This window comes from Gordionus sp. m RMFG-2023, chromosome 3 (assembly GCF_954871325.1).
Source record: "Gordionus sp. m RMFG-2023 chromosome 3, tfGorSpeb1-WG-v2, whole genome shotgun sequence".
Taxonomy (NCBI): Eukaryota; Metazoa; Nematomorpha; class Gordioida; order Chordodea; family Parachordodidae; genus Gordionus; species Gordionus sp. m RMFG-2023.
In genome coordinates, this window is record NC_088777.1 from 2,971,633 (window position 1) to 2,985,062 (window position 13,430).

At 24.0% G+C, this 13,430-nt stretch overlaps 1 long non-coding RNA gene across 1 annotated transcript in view; it reads left to right on the forward strand.

Annotated features, from left to right (window-relative positions):
• The first annotated feature begins 4,835 nt into the window (after positions 1 to 4,835).
• Positions 4,836 to 13,430, forward strand: part of LOC135927209 (uncharacterized) — a 33,190-nt gene continuing 24,595 nt past the window's right edge. The window contains exon 1 of the long non-coding RNA XR_010571993.1: positions 4,836 to 4,994. This is a non-coding gene — a long non-coding RNA (uncharacterized LOC135927209). The remainder of the gene's footprint in view (positions 4,995 to 13,430) is intronic.

The following is a 13,430-nucleotide window of genomic DNA, read 5'->3' on the forward strand; positions in this document are numbered from 1 at the left end:
GAATATTTGCGCTTTTTTATGTAAACCATTATATAATTAATAAGTTACATTATAATACTGCCATATACATATTTAAAAAATAAATTTTTATTGAATATCAACTTCCCAACAATTTAGAGATATGCAATGTTTGAGTGTTGTGGACGACATTTTATTTCTCTTTTTGGTTACACATTCCACTGCCTTAAAATACATATAAATTATTCAAATATGATGTTTTACAAAAAAGAGTTATATATAATAGATGGCGCTAAATATTGTATAGATTATTATTACAATTTAACATCACATATATTCTTCAGAATTTGATAATATTAGGTAAACCTAATTAAGAACCAAAATAATATAAGTATGATGAACGTCCAATAATTATAATATAAAGAGAATATTACATAATTTAATAACACAAAAAATTTTGACTATGAATAATAATAAATTTATATATTATAATATAATTCACTAAATTAAAAAAATCAATAATGAATATATATGGCCACTTCCAAACACGACGTTTTTTCAAAGCGATAAATAACAAATTAAGCTTAATAGATGTGTGCTTCCAAACCAAACGATTTTTTCATGCATACGATTTTGCGATTATTTTAATAACAAACTAGCTTGAATTTTTTTAACGATTAAATGGCGTCTGATACAATTGAAATGAATAAGTAATTTTTTTATTCAATAAATTAAATGATTTTAGAGGAAATTTTCTATCTGAATTGATAAATTTTGTAGAAGATCATGACGATTTATGGAACCAATCTAATGATAATTATTCTAATAGATTATTAGTAGATGAACTATGGACTTTATGTGCTAAAAAGTAGAACAAGACTTTATATTGAAAATATTGACTATTTTATAATAATAATTTTTAATTAACAGACTTTTTAATTATGAATTTTAATAATTTATATCTTTATTTAAATAAAATTATTTTTTATCCTTTATTATTTACCAGGCTTGATTCATCCCCAAATGTCTGTAAATTAAAATGGAAGAATTTGAGGGATTCTTATTTAAAGAAAAAGAGAAAGAGAGAAGAAGTGCATTCAGGGGATGCTGCAAAAGCTAGCACTCCAAGGAAATGCTATGATTCACTATCATTTCTTACTACTTCCACCACACCAAGAAAGACACTAAATAATATCACAGATAATATAGAGAATGTAAGACCTGTAAAAAGGGCTAGAGTAACAAAAGACCCAATGGAAAGATATTTTGACAAAATGTTAGAAATTGATAATGACCCAGATAGATTATGGTGCCTGTCTTTGGTTGATAATGTAAAGAAGGTGCCAAATGAAGTTAAGGACGCCATGAAAATTAATGTGCAAACTCTTATTTATAATTATATAACTAATATTATAGTAGAAAATGTTGATGTTTAAATAGTTATGTATTATTTTATAAGTTTAAATTAAAATAAATGATTTATATACACATACATAAGTGATTTATATACACATACAAAAGTAATTTATTAATTTATATACACATACAAAAGTAATTTATTTATTTAATATATAATGATAAAATGTTAAATTAAACATATATTTAAGAATTAAAATAGTCTTTAAATAATTCTCTAATTTCTCTTGAATTAGAACTTGAAGCATTTAAAGATCTACTGATCCCTAAATTTTCAGTAATAGGTAAAATATTAGGTGTATATTCTATTTTATCATAATCAATAATAATATTAAGTAAAAGAGTAATTGTATATATAATTTTATCAGCATTTTCAACTGAACACTCTATAGCTTTAGAAAGTAGGGCAAATTTAGCAGTAGGTATGCCAAATGTGCATTCAATGCACATTCTAGCACTACTTAATTTATAATTATAATATTTTTCTTCTGGGCTGGTATTCTTCGTAGGATAAGGTTCCATAATGTCTCATAATAAAATATCTAGTTATAAGATTCATTTTTAAAAAATCAGCTGTAAAATATAAATCGTTGCTGTGGAAGTATAAAATATTGCGAAAAACGTTTTGAAAAAACGTCGTGTTTGGAAGTGGCCTATCGCGAAAAATATAATAATCTTATAAATTTTTACAATAATGAATACAATTAATATATATGTTGTATTTCTTAATAATATATTTATATTATTATATTCCAACATGAATAATAAATATTCAAAAAAATACATAATTAGTAAATGATTACGAAAAAAAATTTATAATAACAAAAGGACAATATTAAGGCATAGATCATAAAATAATGTAAAATACAAAAAAAATAAATGAAAAGCGAAACCAGCAAATATTCTTCAAAACCTCTTTCATTTCATCATCAGGAGAAATCGAATTAATAAAACAAACATAATTAGCCTTAAGAATGGTTATTTGCTATCCTCTGCCTTAACTAAAAACCTTGCGAAGCTCCCCAGAATTTTTTCTTATTAGGCGGCCAACGTCTTTAAAAATGTTTTTAGCCAAATCACCATATGTAGTTAAGGTGGAACAAATGATGGGTATGAATATGTAATTTGAGGAATAAGCACTATTTGCCGATCTTAAAATTTTGAGCTCTGCTCAGAGCGTCCTTGTTAAAATTAGAGGGGGAGTTAGTGTCCAGATAAGAGAAATCTATATTAAATACGTGTGACCCCATCAGGACGTCTACTATTGAAAAATAAACTCCATTAAGGTGATTTAATTGCATTTCAAGTGTCGAGTTTGCCGACCGGGATTACGATTGCAATGTAAAGGATGCAGTGCCATATTGTTATCATCCGTTAGACATTTGCTGCATTTATATGGTAACGAAAAGGGAATGTTGAGCCTGATACATAAAGCATAGCTGAGCTCATGGTTGTCCAATTCGAGTTTGAGATTGGTAGATGGAATAACATTTAAAAATTCATATACCCGATCTTTGATAAGTTCAATAAATGTGGATCTAGCCAATGGTGAGAGACTCGAAATAAGGTAATCAACGGAGTTTTTCACAAGTGGTAAATCCCAATCATTCTGCTTTACAGAGATCGGAAATAGAGTTGAGGTTGTAACGGATTTTGCCCATTCTATCTTAGCTGTATTCAAAAAAGGACCGTGAATCGATAGATATTGGTCAATTAATATAAGTGCCTGAATGTGGCTGGCAAGGCACATATTGAGATCGACAATGGAGATTCTATACCAAGGCCGCCATGTTTGGAAGGAAGTGTGGCTTGATGCCAAGCTTTGTCTGTAAATTTGATATTTAAGCAGTCGCTAGGGATGACTTTTATTCTGGTTTCGAATCTCACTAAATGCTCCCTCTCTAAAAATAATGGGTTAGATCGAAGGGCATAAAGGATTTTAGGGATGTTGAATAAATTCCGAATTTAAAAAAAAGGCCTTGTGAGCCGAAATACAAGGAAGAATGCGTTTTAAATTTTCAAAGATATCACCCATATCGCTAAAAAAAATTCATTGACTCCTAACCAATGGGAGAGCCCAAATGTGATAGATTTTTCAAGGGGCATGCTTAAAACCAAAAATGTTTTGCGGAATTGTATTAATATCGCAGTATTCAGTTTTGATTTGATTAATTACGAGTCCGAGGCTGTCAGTAGAAGTCTTGATAATATTGATGGGCTTTATTACCTCTGCAGATTCGCCAGAGATGACCCCATTATCAATATATCATAAGTGTAAGGGTAGCGTGCAGTCATTGTTTATTTTAGTAATCAAATCATGGATACCAAGGAAAAATAATATGGAGCCTAGGGGATCACCTTGCTGAATACCCTCGGATTATGATATGATGGCCATACGAAATGTGATGGTTTCTTATAAGACGAGAGAATACAGTTTGTAAAAAGTGGGAAATTGTGGGAAATTGTGAGATTATTACTTGTCTATGAATGCTATTGTAAGCATTTGTAAAATATTTTTACAAGATATTGGGCCGTTGTAGTATTTTGAGCATGCGATATATCTGCAGCTGCTTCACAGCCTGAGCTCGTACCAACCCCAAACAGCAACGGAAGAAGTGTATTAGATGTGCAGAAATTCTGCTAGCTATTATCTTGAACATAATCTTCTATATAAAGCATCAACAGCAATGGCCTAATATCACCATTCTTTTTTCTAAGGGCGACAAGATTGGCTCCAAAAAAAGGGCCCTTGCAAAATCTGGGACCTCACCATAAATGACCTTGTTGCATAATTGAGTTATTTTATCCAATAAAGAGGTTTGACTGTTGAGGATGGGAGTAGTTAAATCTTAAAGATATAAAGGTTTGATACCTTCAAATCCTGAACTAGTTTATCAATTTTATATGGGATGTGAATATTTGTAAAATCATCGTTGGTAAGATTTAGATTTTATAAAATTTGATTTTTGGTAAACTCATTATTACGCATTGCGTTTTATGAGTTATTTTTTATTTTATAATTTAGATTTATAAAATTTGATTATGGTAAAGTCATTACATTATGCATTGCAAAGTAATTTTTATTTTACATAAATTTTTTTTTAGTTTATGTTATATAACTTTATATTTTAATATACTTTTTTATTTTAGAAGTTTTAAGGCCATTTTTTAGTAAAGATGTTGTAAATTGGATAACGTGATTTTATATGTCATACAATTTTAGATAATGGATTTATGCTGTGTATATAAAAAAATAAATAATATAATATTTTTTATCAGCTTTTGTAAATAAAGAATCGTTTTAAAATCTTACATTTAAATTAAATTCTTTATATTGAGATATATCCCGATAAATTCCTATCAATTCTACCCCACTTGTCAACAGTTTATAATAATGATTCTCAGGCTGATTATGATTTTTATAAATTTTTTTTTAAAAAAATATATTTTTAGATTATGATAGTTCGAATTATTTTAATAGCTTCCCTAATAAAAGGGAAGCTAAATATAATATAATTCATTCGTTTTTGTAATAATTTTATGTTAATAATAGAATGAAAAATTTGTAAATATTTCTAAACTAATTCTGGAAATAATATTCAGGATAGAAACGGAACCACGTAATATTATTAAAATAAGAAATATTTTATTTTGAATAATTACTGTGAATATCAATTTTCGATTATTCCAATAAATTATCGTCATTTAATATATTAACAATTTTTCACATCGTTTGTATTTTTAATTTAACTAATAAAATGTATATTTTTAGCATATGATTTCATTAATAATTATTTATATAAAAAGGTAGAGTTTGTTAAAAAAAATAAATTCACCACCATATAACCAATATTAATTAAGAAATGTTTAAAAATATTATAAACTTTAGAAAAATATTTAAAATTGGAAATGAATAAATGTAAAAAAAAAATTTTTTATTTATAATTTAGACAAATTAGGGAGAAAAAGTGAAAAAAGTTATAATTTCGCCAATATTTAATCGTCTAAATAAATTTTGTTCCATTAATAAATGATTAAATTATTAAGAAATGGATATTTCATATAACTATGAAGTTTTGTTTTAATTAGATAATCCTAATTTAGTATAATAACTAGTTCTGTATACATTTCTAAAAATTCATTGAAAAATACCGAACGACCTTTAAAAAAGGGAATGCTCACGATCAAATTTCGTATCAAAAATAATAAGAACGCCATGCATCATTTTTTTTAAGCCAACTTTCGTTTTTACATCATTATTAATAACTAGTTAAAATGAATATTTCGAGGTTTATATAAAAATCTTAGAATATTAACAAAAAATTTGGACTCAAAATTGATTAAAAATCCTTGAAATCTCAAAAACCACTTTATCCAAAGTGAATTAAATTTTGTGTTGAGTTACTGAAATATCCATGTTTTTAAATACAATAAGATTTGTATGAACAAAAATTTCTCAAGATATGAATAATGATATAATTTCAATATAAATAGGAATTTTGGTAATGAAATCGTTTTAATTTGTTATTCACGGTGGATAAGAATCGAATAATTTATTATAAAAATGGCATATTTTTATTCATATATCACTGATAAAATTTCACACTTTAAAAAAAATCATTTAAATTATTCTAATTTAAATAAATCGTTAAGAAAATCATTCAAATCATAAATATCTAAATATAAAAAAAGCGATTATTTAAAACACAGCCTTATTTCTTATATGGATATTCTCAAGGGTTAAGAATATCTTATGTTAAATATACTTAATAAATAATAAAATATATAATTATATAACGAAAGAATATTATAGACCTTAATAAAGATTTTAATTACATTTTTTGTCATAACTTTTCTACAAATAAAAATAGAATTAAAATTAACAATATAATAAAAAGATTAAATGGATAATAAAATAAATTGTGTATATCTATCTAATAAGCAATTTATAAATATTAGATTTCCACTTTTAAATATTTTAAAATAAAATAAATAATCATATGATAGATGGCGTTAAATATTATACCTATAAAATTTCCAATTTCACAAAACTTAGATTCTCCAGAATTTGTCAATATTGGGTAAATCGAATTAAGAAATTCCCAATATAAGTAGGACAAACGTCCAATAATCAGATAATTTATTAATAAAAAAAATATATGACTATGATTAATAACTTAATTATATGTTATAATAATATTTTTATTAGTTTAAATAAAAGTATCCTGGTCACGGCACCACTTTTATAATAAATATTGTCGAACAAACTTACTAATAAATTCGATGTAATTTTTAGTTTTTCTCATTATAATTATTTTCATCTTTCAGCTAAATATTTCAATTTCATGATTAGAAAATTTCAGAGTTGTAAAATAGATCTAGATACAGATACATCGTCTAAAATAATATCTAGATACAGATATTTTAATCAAAAATCTATCTAGATATAGATAAGATACCACATATTTATATCTAGATTGTATCTAGATCCTTTAACAACTCTGGAAAATATTATCTATTTTTGATTATTAAAATAAATTATTATCTTTAAATATTACTAATTATTTACATTAGAGATCTGCAAAAGTAGGGCCGGGTCGGGCCTTAGAAATTTTTTAAAATATATATCTAAATTTATCAATTTTATGTTGAATTTTTTTATGTAAATAAAAATATGTGATTTTATTTATAGAAAGTAGATGCCACATAACATATATCGTTTATTTTGCGTAATTATAAAAATTAATTTTTATATTTAAATAAATTCGGGCCGGGCCAAACTTTATAAAATTATTTCTGGGATGGCCGGATTTTAAAAATTAGGCCCGATGCAGATCACTAATTCACATTATAAAAACTTATATCTAATATAATCCATGAAACAAAAATATTAATTTTAATTTAAGTACATTTCATTAAAAAAGTACTTGTTAAATATATATAAGTAACGTAAAATTTATCCTTTAAAGCCATATATTATACTTTCATATTTTGGTTAAAGTTTATGTCTTTCATATTTAGCTATAATTAATTCAAAATCAGTTGATAATTTATATTATCATTTGAGTATTTTAGTAATGAATTTCAAAATCAGCTGATAATTGTGAAATTATCATTTCGGGAATATAGTTCAGTGATATTTGTAAACATTTAAATTTATGCCTTTTGTATATAGCTATAAATTCAAAATCATCTGATAATTAATATTATCATTTTAGGATTATAGTACAATGTGATAATTGATGACCTTTAACTACAAATGATATTTAGAGTTTAACATAATTTGAGATCAAAATTTTAGTTATCGAATATTATCCCTTGCAAAAACATATGGCTTCTAATGATGTTTAATCTCCCCTCTTGTGGCAATTCATCATTCCTAACTTAAATAAGAATAAACTATCATGCGATTTTAATTCATATGTCAATGATTCCACACCTTAAAAATTCGTATATAAATCATATAAGCCTAATATAAATGTATTCGATTACAATACAGTTATATAGATAATTTGTAATCAATAATTATTTTGACAATTTTATCTCAATTACATTTCGACCTAGATCTTTTTATTTAGAAAATATAATTTAGTTTAAATTCAAAATCTTATGTTTTTAAATAAACTTAATAATTTTTAAAAAAATGTATAATTATGTAAAGAAAGAACAATATATTTATAAATCAATAAATAAAAAAAATAGATATAAACTATTCAAATATAATGTTATACAAAAAAAGAGTCATATATAATAGATGGAGCTAAATATTGTATAGATTATTATTACAATGTAACATTATATATATTCTTCAGAATTTGATAATATTAGGCAAACTTAATTAAGAACCAAAATAATATAAGTATGATAAACGTCCAATAATTATAATATAAAGAGAATTTTACATAATTTAATAACAAATAAAAATTGACTATGAATAGTAAAAAATTTATATGTTATAATTTAATTCACTAAAGTAACAAATGTATGATTTTCCTCTTCAAGGTCGCTTAAAATCATTTATTAGTAAATAAAGAATGAATGAATTAAGTATTTTTCTAAAATTACTTAAACCAAAGATTATTCTAAAAAAATTAATACCATTTGTTTAAAATTTAAATAATATATTAAAAAAATATATCATGTGATTTTTTCCTTAGCCTGATTAATAAAAAGGTATAAAAACCAAAATTAATAAAACACAAGATTTCAAATTATATGAGTAATGTTTGAAATTTTTAAAATATTTGTTTACTATATTTTAAAATATATATATATTCCAAATATGCAACTTTATTTATGACAATTATATTGAGTATGTTAGATTTGTTGGTAAATATGAGAAAATTTAAACAATGAGTTATATTAATTTCGAATCAATATAATTTGAGAAAATGATTAGTATAAATAATAAAGATAAATGAAAATAAAACATATTTAAATTTATGTATTACCAAATTTCCATTGATTTATTATTTTTCATTGGTTGTTGTATTTTGTTGGGTCTAATAGAACTCTAGATCTTTGAGTTTAATTGCTAATAAAGAAATACTTATTATATATTAATATTATATTATAAATTCTACTCCTTCACTACTCATACATTACATTAAAGCATTTATTATAAATAATAAAAAGTTAAAACTTTCAATGACATTTGTAAATACTAAAATTTATAATTTAATGCGAAGAATTACATTTTCATTGTAAAATAATATATATAATAATAAAATACTTGAAAGAAGATCACTATATATGTAAATAAGCTTGTTGATAAATTTGATTTGAATTTGAACATATAAATTTTAAAAGAAAAAGCTAGCAAAAGTAAAAATAGGTTCACTCTGATGTTGTTTATAAAATGCGAAAGATTTTTTGTTTTCAAACTCTAATCTTTTTTTAAAAAAAAACTAAATTAAATTAAATATATATATTTTTTAAAATTATAAATTTGCAAATTTATATTAATAAAAAACAATTTTAAAAATTAAAATTTCAGTGATTTATGGAAATTTGTGTTCACGCCCACTCACGCAGGGGAAAATTTTGGAAAGGCCCGTCACGCCTAATAATTTAAAATTTCTTCAAATTCAGGTCACGGTGGGTCACTGCGGAACTCTGTATATATCATGATACAGAGTTTCTTAAAATCATATTCCGAAATTCAGGTGTACTTGCTTAGCAAGCAAGAATTAAATCGACTAGCCACTCTTGATATTACCATCTTACGGCAGTTAGAATTTTTTTTATCAATATTTAAAAAATGCTCGGAAAATCTGAGTGCCGGTGGAGACAAAAATTATTACAGTTTTTCAACCCTATGAAGGGTATACAACAATAATAGAATCCTTAAAAATCAGGACTGGATGTCTTTTAAAAGAAAGATTCATCATGCAGCCCCTACATAAAGTAGGCTTAATTTTGGCAATTTCAAAAGCCTTAAGTTTTTATCAGAAGAAGAAAAAAACGATATATATAAAACTAGCATAAAAAATGCTAAATGTCATAAAATATGATATAAACAAGTCAATGCCAAAGCCAACTATTAGCTGTCATAATTCGTCCTACACTCACAAGAAACTTAATATTCTAAATGAAACATTTAGAGAATTTCTAGATGATACTGATGAACCCTTACCATCTATCGAAGAAAGCTGCTAGGATGAACTTAAAAGATTCATCGCTCAGAAGACAAATAATAATGATAGTATTTTGAAGTTTTGGAAGCATGAAAATTCGTTTCCTTTTTTGAAAAAATCAGCGAGTAAAATTTTATCCGCCCCTGCAAGTTCGGCATCTAGTGAAAGATTGTTTTCTGTAGCCAATCGCTTGTTGGAGGAAAGGCGTACTCAATTAAAATAAAAAAACATGGATATTATTCTTTTTTTTTGAATAAAAATTTCGATTTATAAATTGTATTTATTTTTTTGTTATGGAATTATAGAAATAAATAGAATAAATTCAAAAAAGAGTATAATTATAGGTTACCAATTTTGAAAAATTTAAAAACACCGTGAATTTTCGGGCGTGACTTGCGTGAATTAAAATATAGCCTTTCGTGAGCGGGTCGGGTCGGGTCAAAAATTTTTTAGTGGTAAGCGTGAGTGGGCGTGAATTTTTTTTATTACCACCGTGAGTGGGCGGGCCGTGAATAAAAAATTAGGCCCGCGCCCACCTCTAATAGGAAACCCGCTCATCATTTTTTTTCTTTCAAATAAGCCAACTTTCGTTTTACTTCATTATTAATAACATTAACAAGGATAATAATAAAGATTTTGAAGTTTATAGGAAAATCATAGCATATTAATAAAAATTTGAGCTAAAAAATGATTAAAATATTCTCGATATCTCAAAAAGCACTTCATCCTATGTAAACTAAATTCACTGTTGAGGTAGTAAAAAAATCCAGAAGATAAAATTTACAGGATTTTAATTAGTATCATTTTCTTTAAATACTATAAGATTCTTGATGAACCACATAAAAATTTCAGAAGAAATGCAAATGAAATAATTTCAATATAAATAGGAATTTTGGTAATGAAATCCTTTTAATTTGTTATTCATGATTAAAATAAAGATTAATATATTTTTTTGATGTTTTATTTTTAAATATAGTAACCTTATTTATTTAATAATTTTTAAAAATATATATAAAATCATGACAAATAAATTGATCACTGAGTTACATAAATATCTAAAATTTAATAAAATGGATTATTTAAAATACTCACTGGAGTTTACTATTAAAAAATAATTTAATAAGTGTCGCTTATTTCTTATATGCATATTCTCAAGGGTTAAGAATCGAATCTTATGTTATAAATATACTTGGTAATTAATAAAATATATAATTATATAAAGAAAGAACAATATATTTGACATTAATAATGCTAAAAAATATTTAGATTTGTATATTGTAAATATAATGATATTTAAATTTATATTTACAATATAGATAGCGCTTAATACTCTATAGATTAAAATTACAATTTAACGCAACTAAAATTCTTCGGAATTTGTTAATATTAGGTATACCTAATTAAAAATTATTCACAGTTTAAGTAGGACAAACATCCAATAATTACAGAAACGATAGTGTTTTAGATAATTTATTACTAAAATATATTAATGACTATGATCAATAACTAATTTATATATTATAATAATATTTTTTAATAGCTTTCCTAAAAAATTAAATAAACCTAGCAGGTATTCATGTTTTTTCCATTCAAATAAAAAAGATATATTTTTTCATACATTTTTCTCTTATTATAACATGTGTTTGCAGTAAAATCTGTTTCTTCAACAAAAAGATCCAAATCAAACTTCATCGATGTAATTCAATTGAACGAATAGAAATAAAGATCACAAATTTAGCAATTTTATCATATTTTTAATCATCTTTTGCATCCATTCTAAATTTCTCTCATTATATCTACATTTTAAAAATTCTGGTTTTCCAAAAATCCGCAAATCTTGAAAGTTAATAAAATATCAGTTCATCATCAGCTCCTTAAGAATAATGTTTCTTGATTGACATGAGCACTTTTTCAAAAAAATATCATTATAAAAATTACATTGATCTATATATACTCTGATATGTAAATACATTATAATCGAACAATATAATCTGAAAATACTCCACAAATAAAGCTTAAAGGAGTATATAAAAAAATGGAGAATTTTTAAAAAGTTACAAGACGATGTATCTATATCTAGATCCATTTAAAAAGTATCTTTTAACAACTCTGTAAATTATTATCAATTATTCACTTTAAAAAAAACTTCTATCATATAATCCATGAAACTAAAAATTAATTTTAATTTAAGTACATATCATACAAATTACTTCTTAAATGTAGATAAGTAACATAAAATTTCATAATATTAAAGTTTATGCCTTTATATATAGCTATAAATTATTCAAAATAAGTTGATAATTTATATTATCATTTGAGTATTTTAGCTATGAATTTCAAAATCAGCTGATAATTGTGATATTATCATTTCAGGATTATAGTTCAGTGATATTTGTAAACATTTAAGTTTGTGCCTTTTGTATATAGCTATAAATTAAAAATCAGCTAATGATTAATATTATCATTTAAGGATTATAGTAACAATGTGATAATTGATGACCTTTAAATAAAAGTGATATTTAGAGTTTAACATAATTAGAGATCAAAATTGATCAAAATTTTAGTTATCGAATATTATCCCTTGCAAAAACATATGGATTCTAATGATGATTCATGTCCCCTCTTGTGGCAAACTATCATTCCTCACTTAAATAAGGTAAACTATCTTTTCATGGTTTCTAACATTTGAATTCATAAATAATAATTATAAGGTAGTAAATAGATTTTGTCAAAAAAAATAAAATTTAAAATCATAAATGGAATTGTATTTTTTATCATTTATAATAATTTATTGACAAATATCCAAATTTCGTCAAAAATAATAAGAACGCCGCTCATAATTTTTATATATAAAAAACAAGTTAAAATAAAATTTAAGCATATTAATGATTAAAATATTCTTGATATCTCAAAAAGTACTCATCCAGAGTAAATTAAATTTTATGTTGTGAAAAAAATCCAGAAGATAAAATTTTCAGGATTTTAAATAGTAACTTTTTTAAATACTATGAGATTCGTATGAACCGCATAAAATTTCTCAAGAAATTTAAATGGTATTTCAATATAATTAAAAATTTTGATAATGAAATCGTTATTTTCATGATTAAAATAAAGATTAATACAATTTTTTAATTTTCTTTTTATATATGGGAACCTAATATTTATTAATTATTTTTAAAATCATATAAGATAGATGAATGTTTTTTTGAAAAATATTATAAAATCATGAAAAATAAATTAATGACTGAGATATAATACTTTAAAATTTTATCCATATTCATTTCTTATTGCGAATATTCTCGGTGAATCGAATTTATACAAATTTATTATAATGGCATATTTTATTCATAAATAACTGATAAAATTTCACACCTTAAAAAAATCATTTAAATCATTCTAATTTAAATAAATCGTTATAAA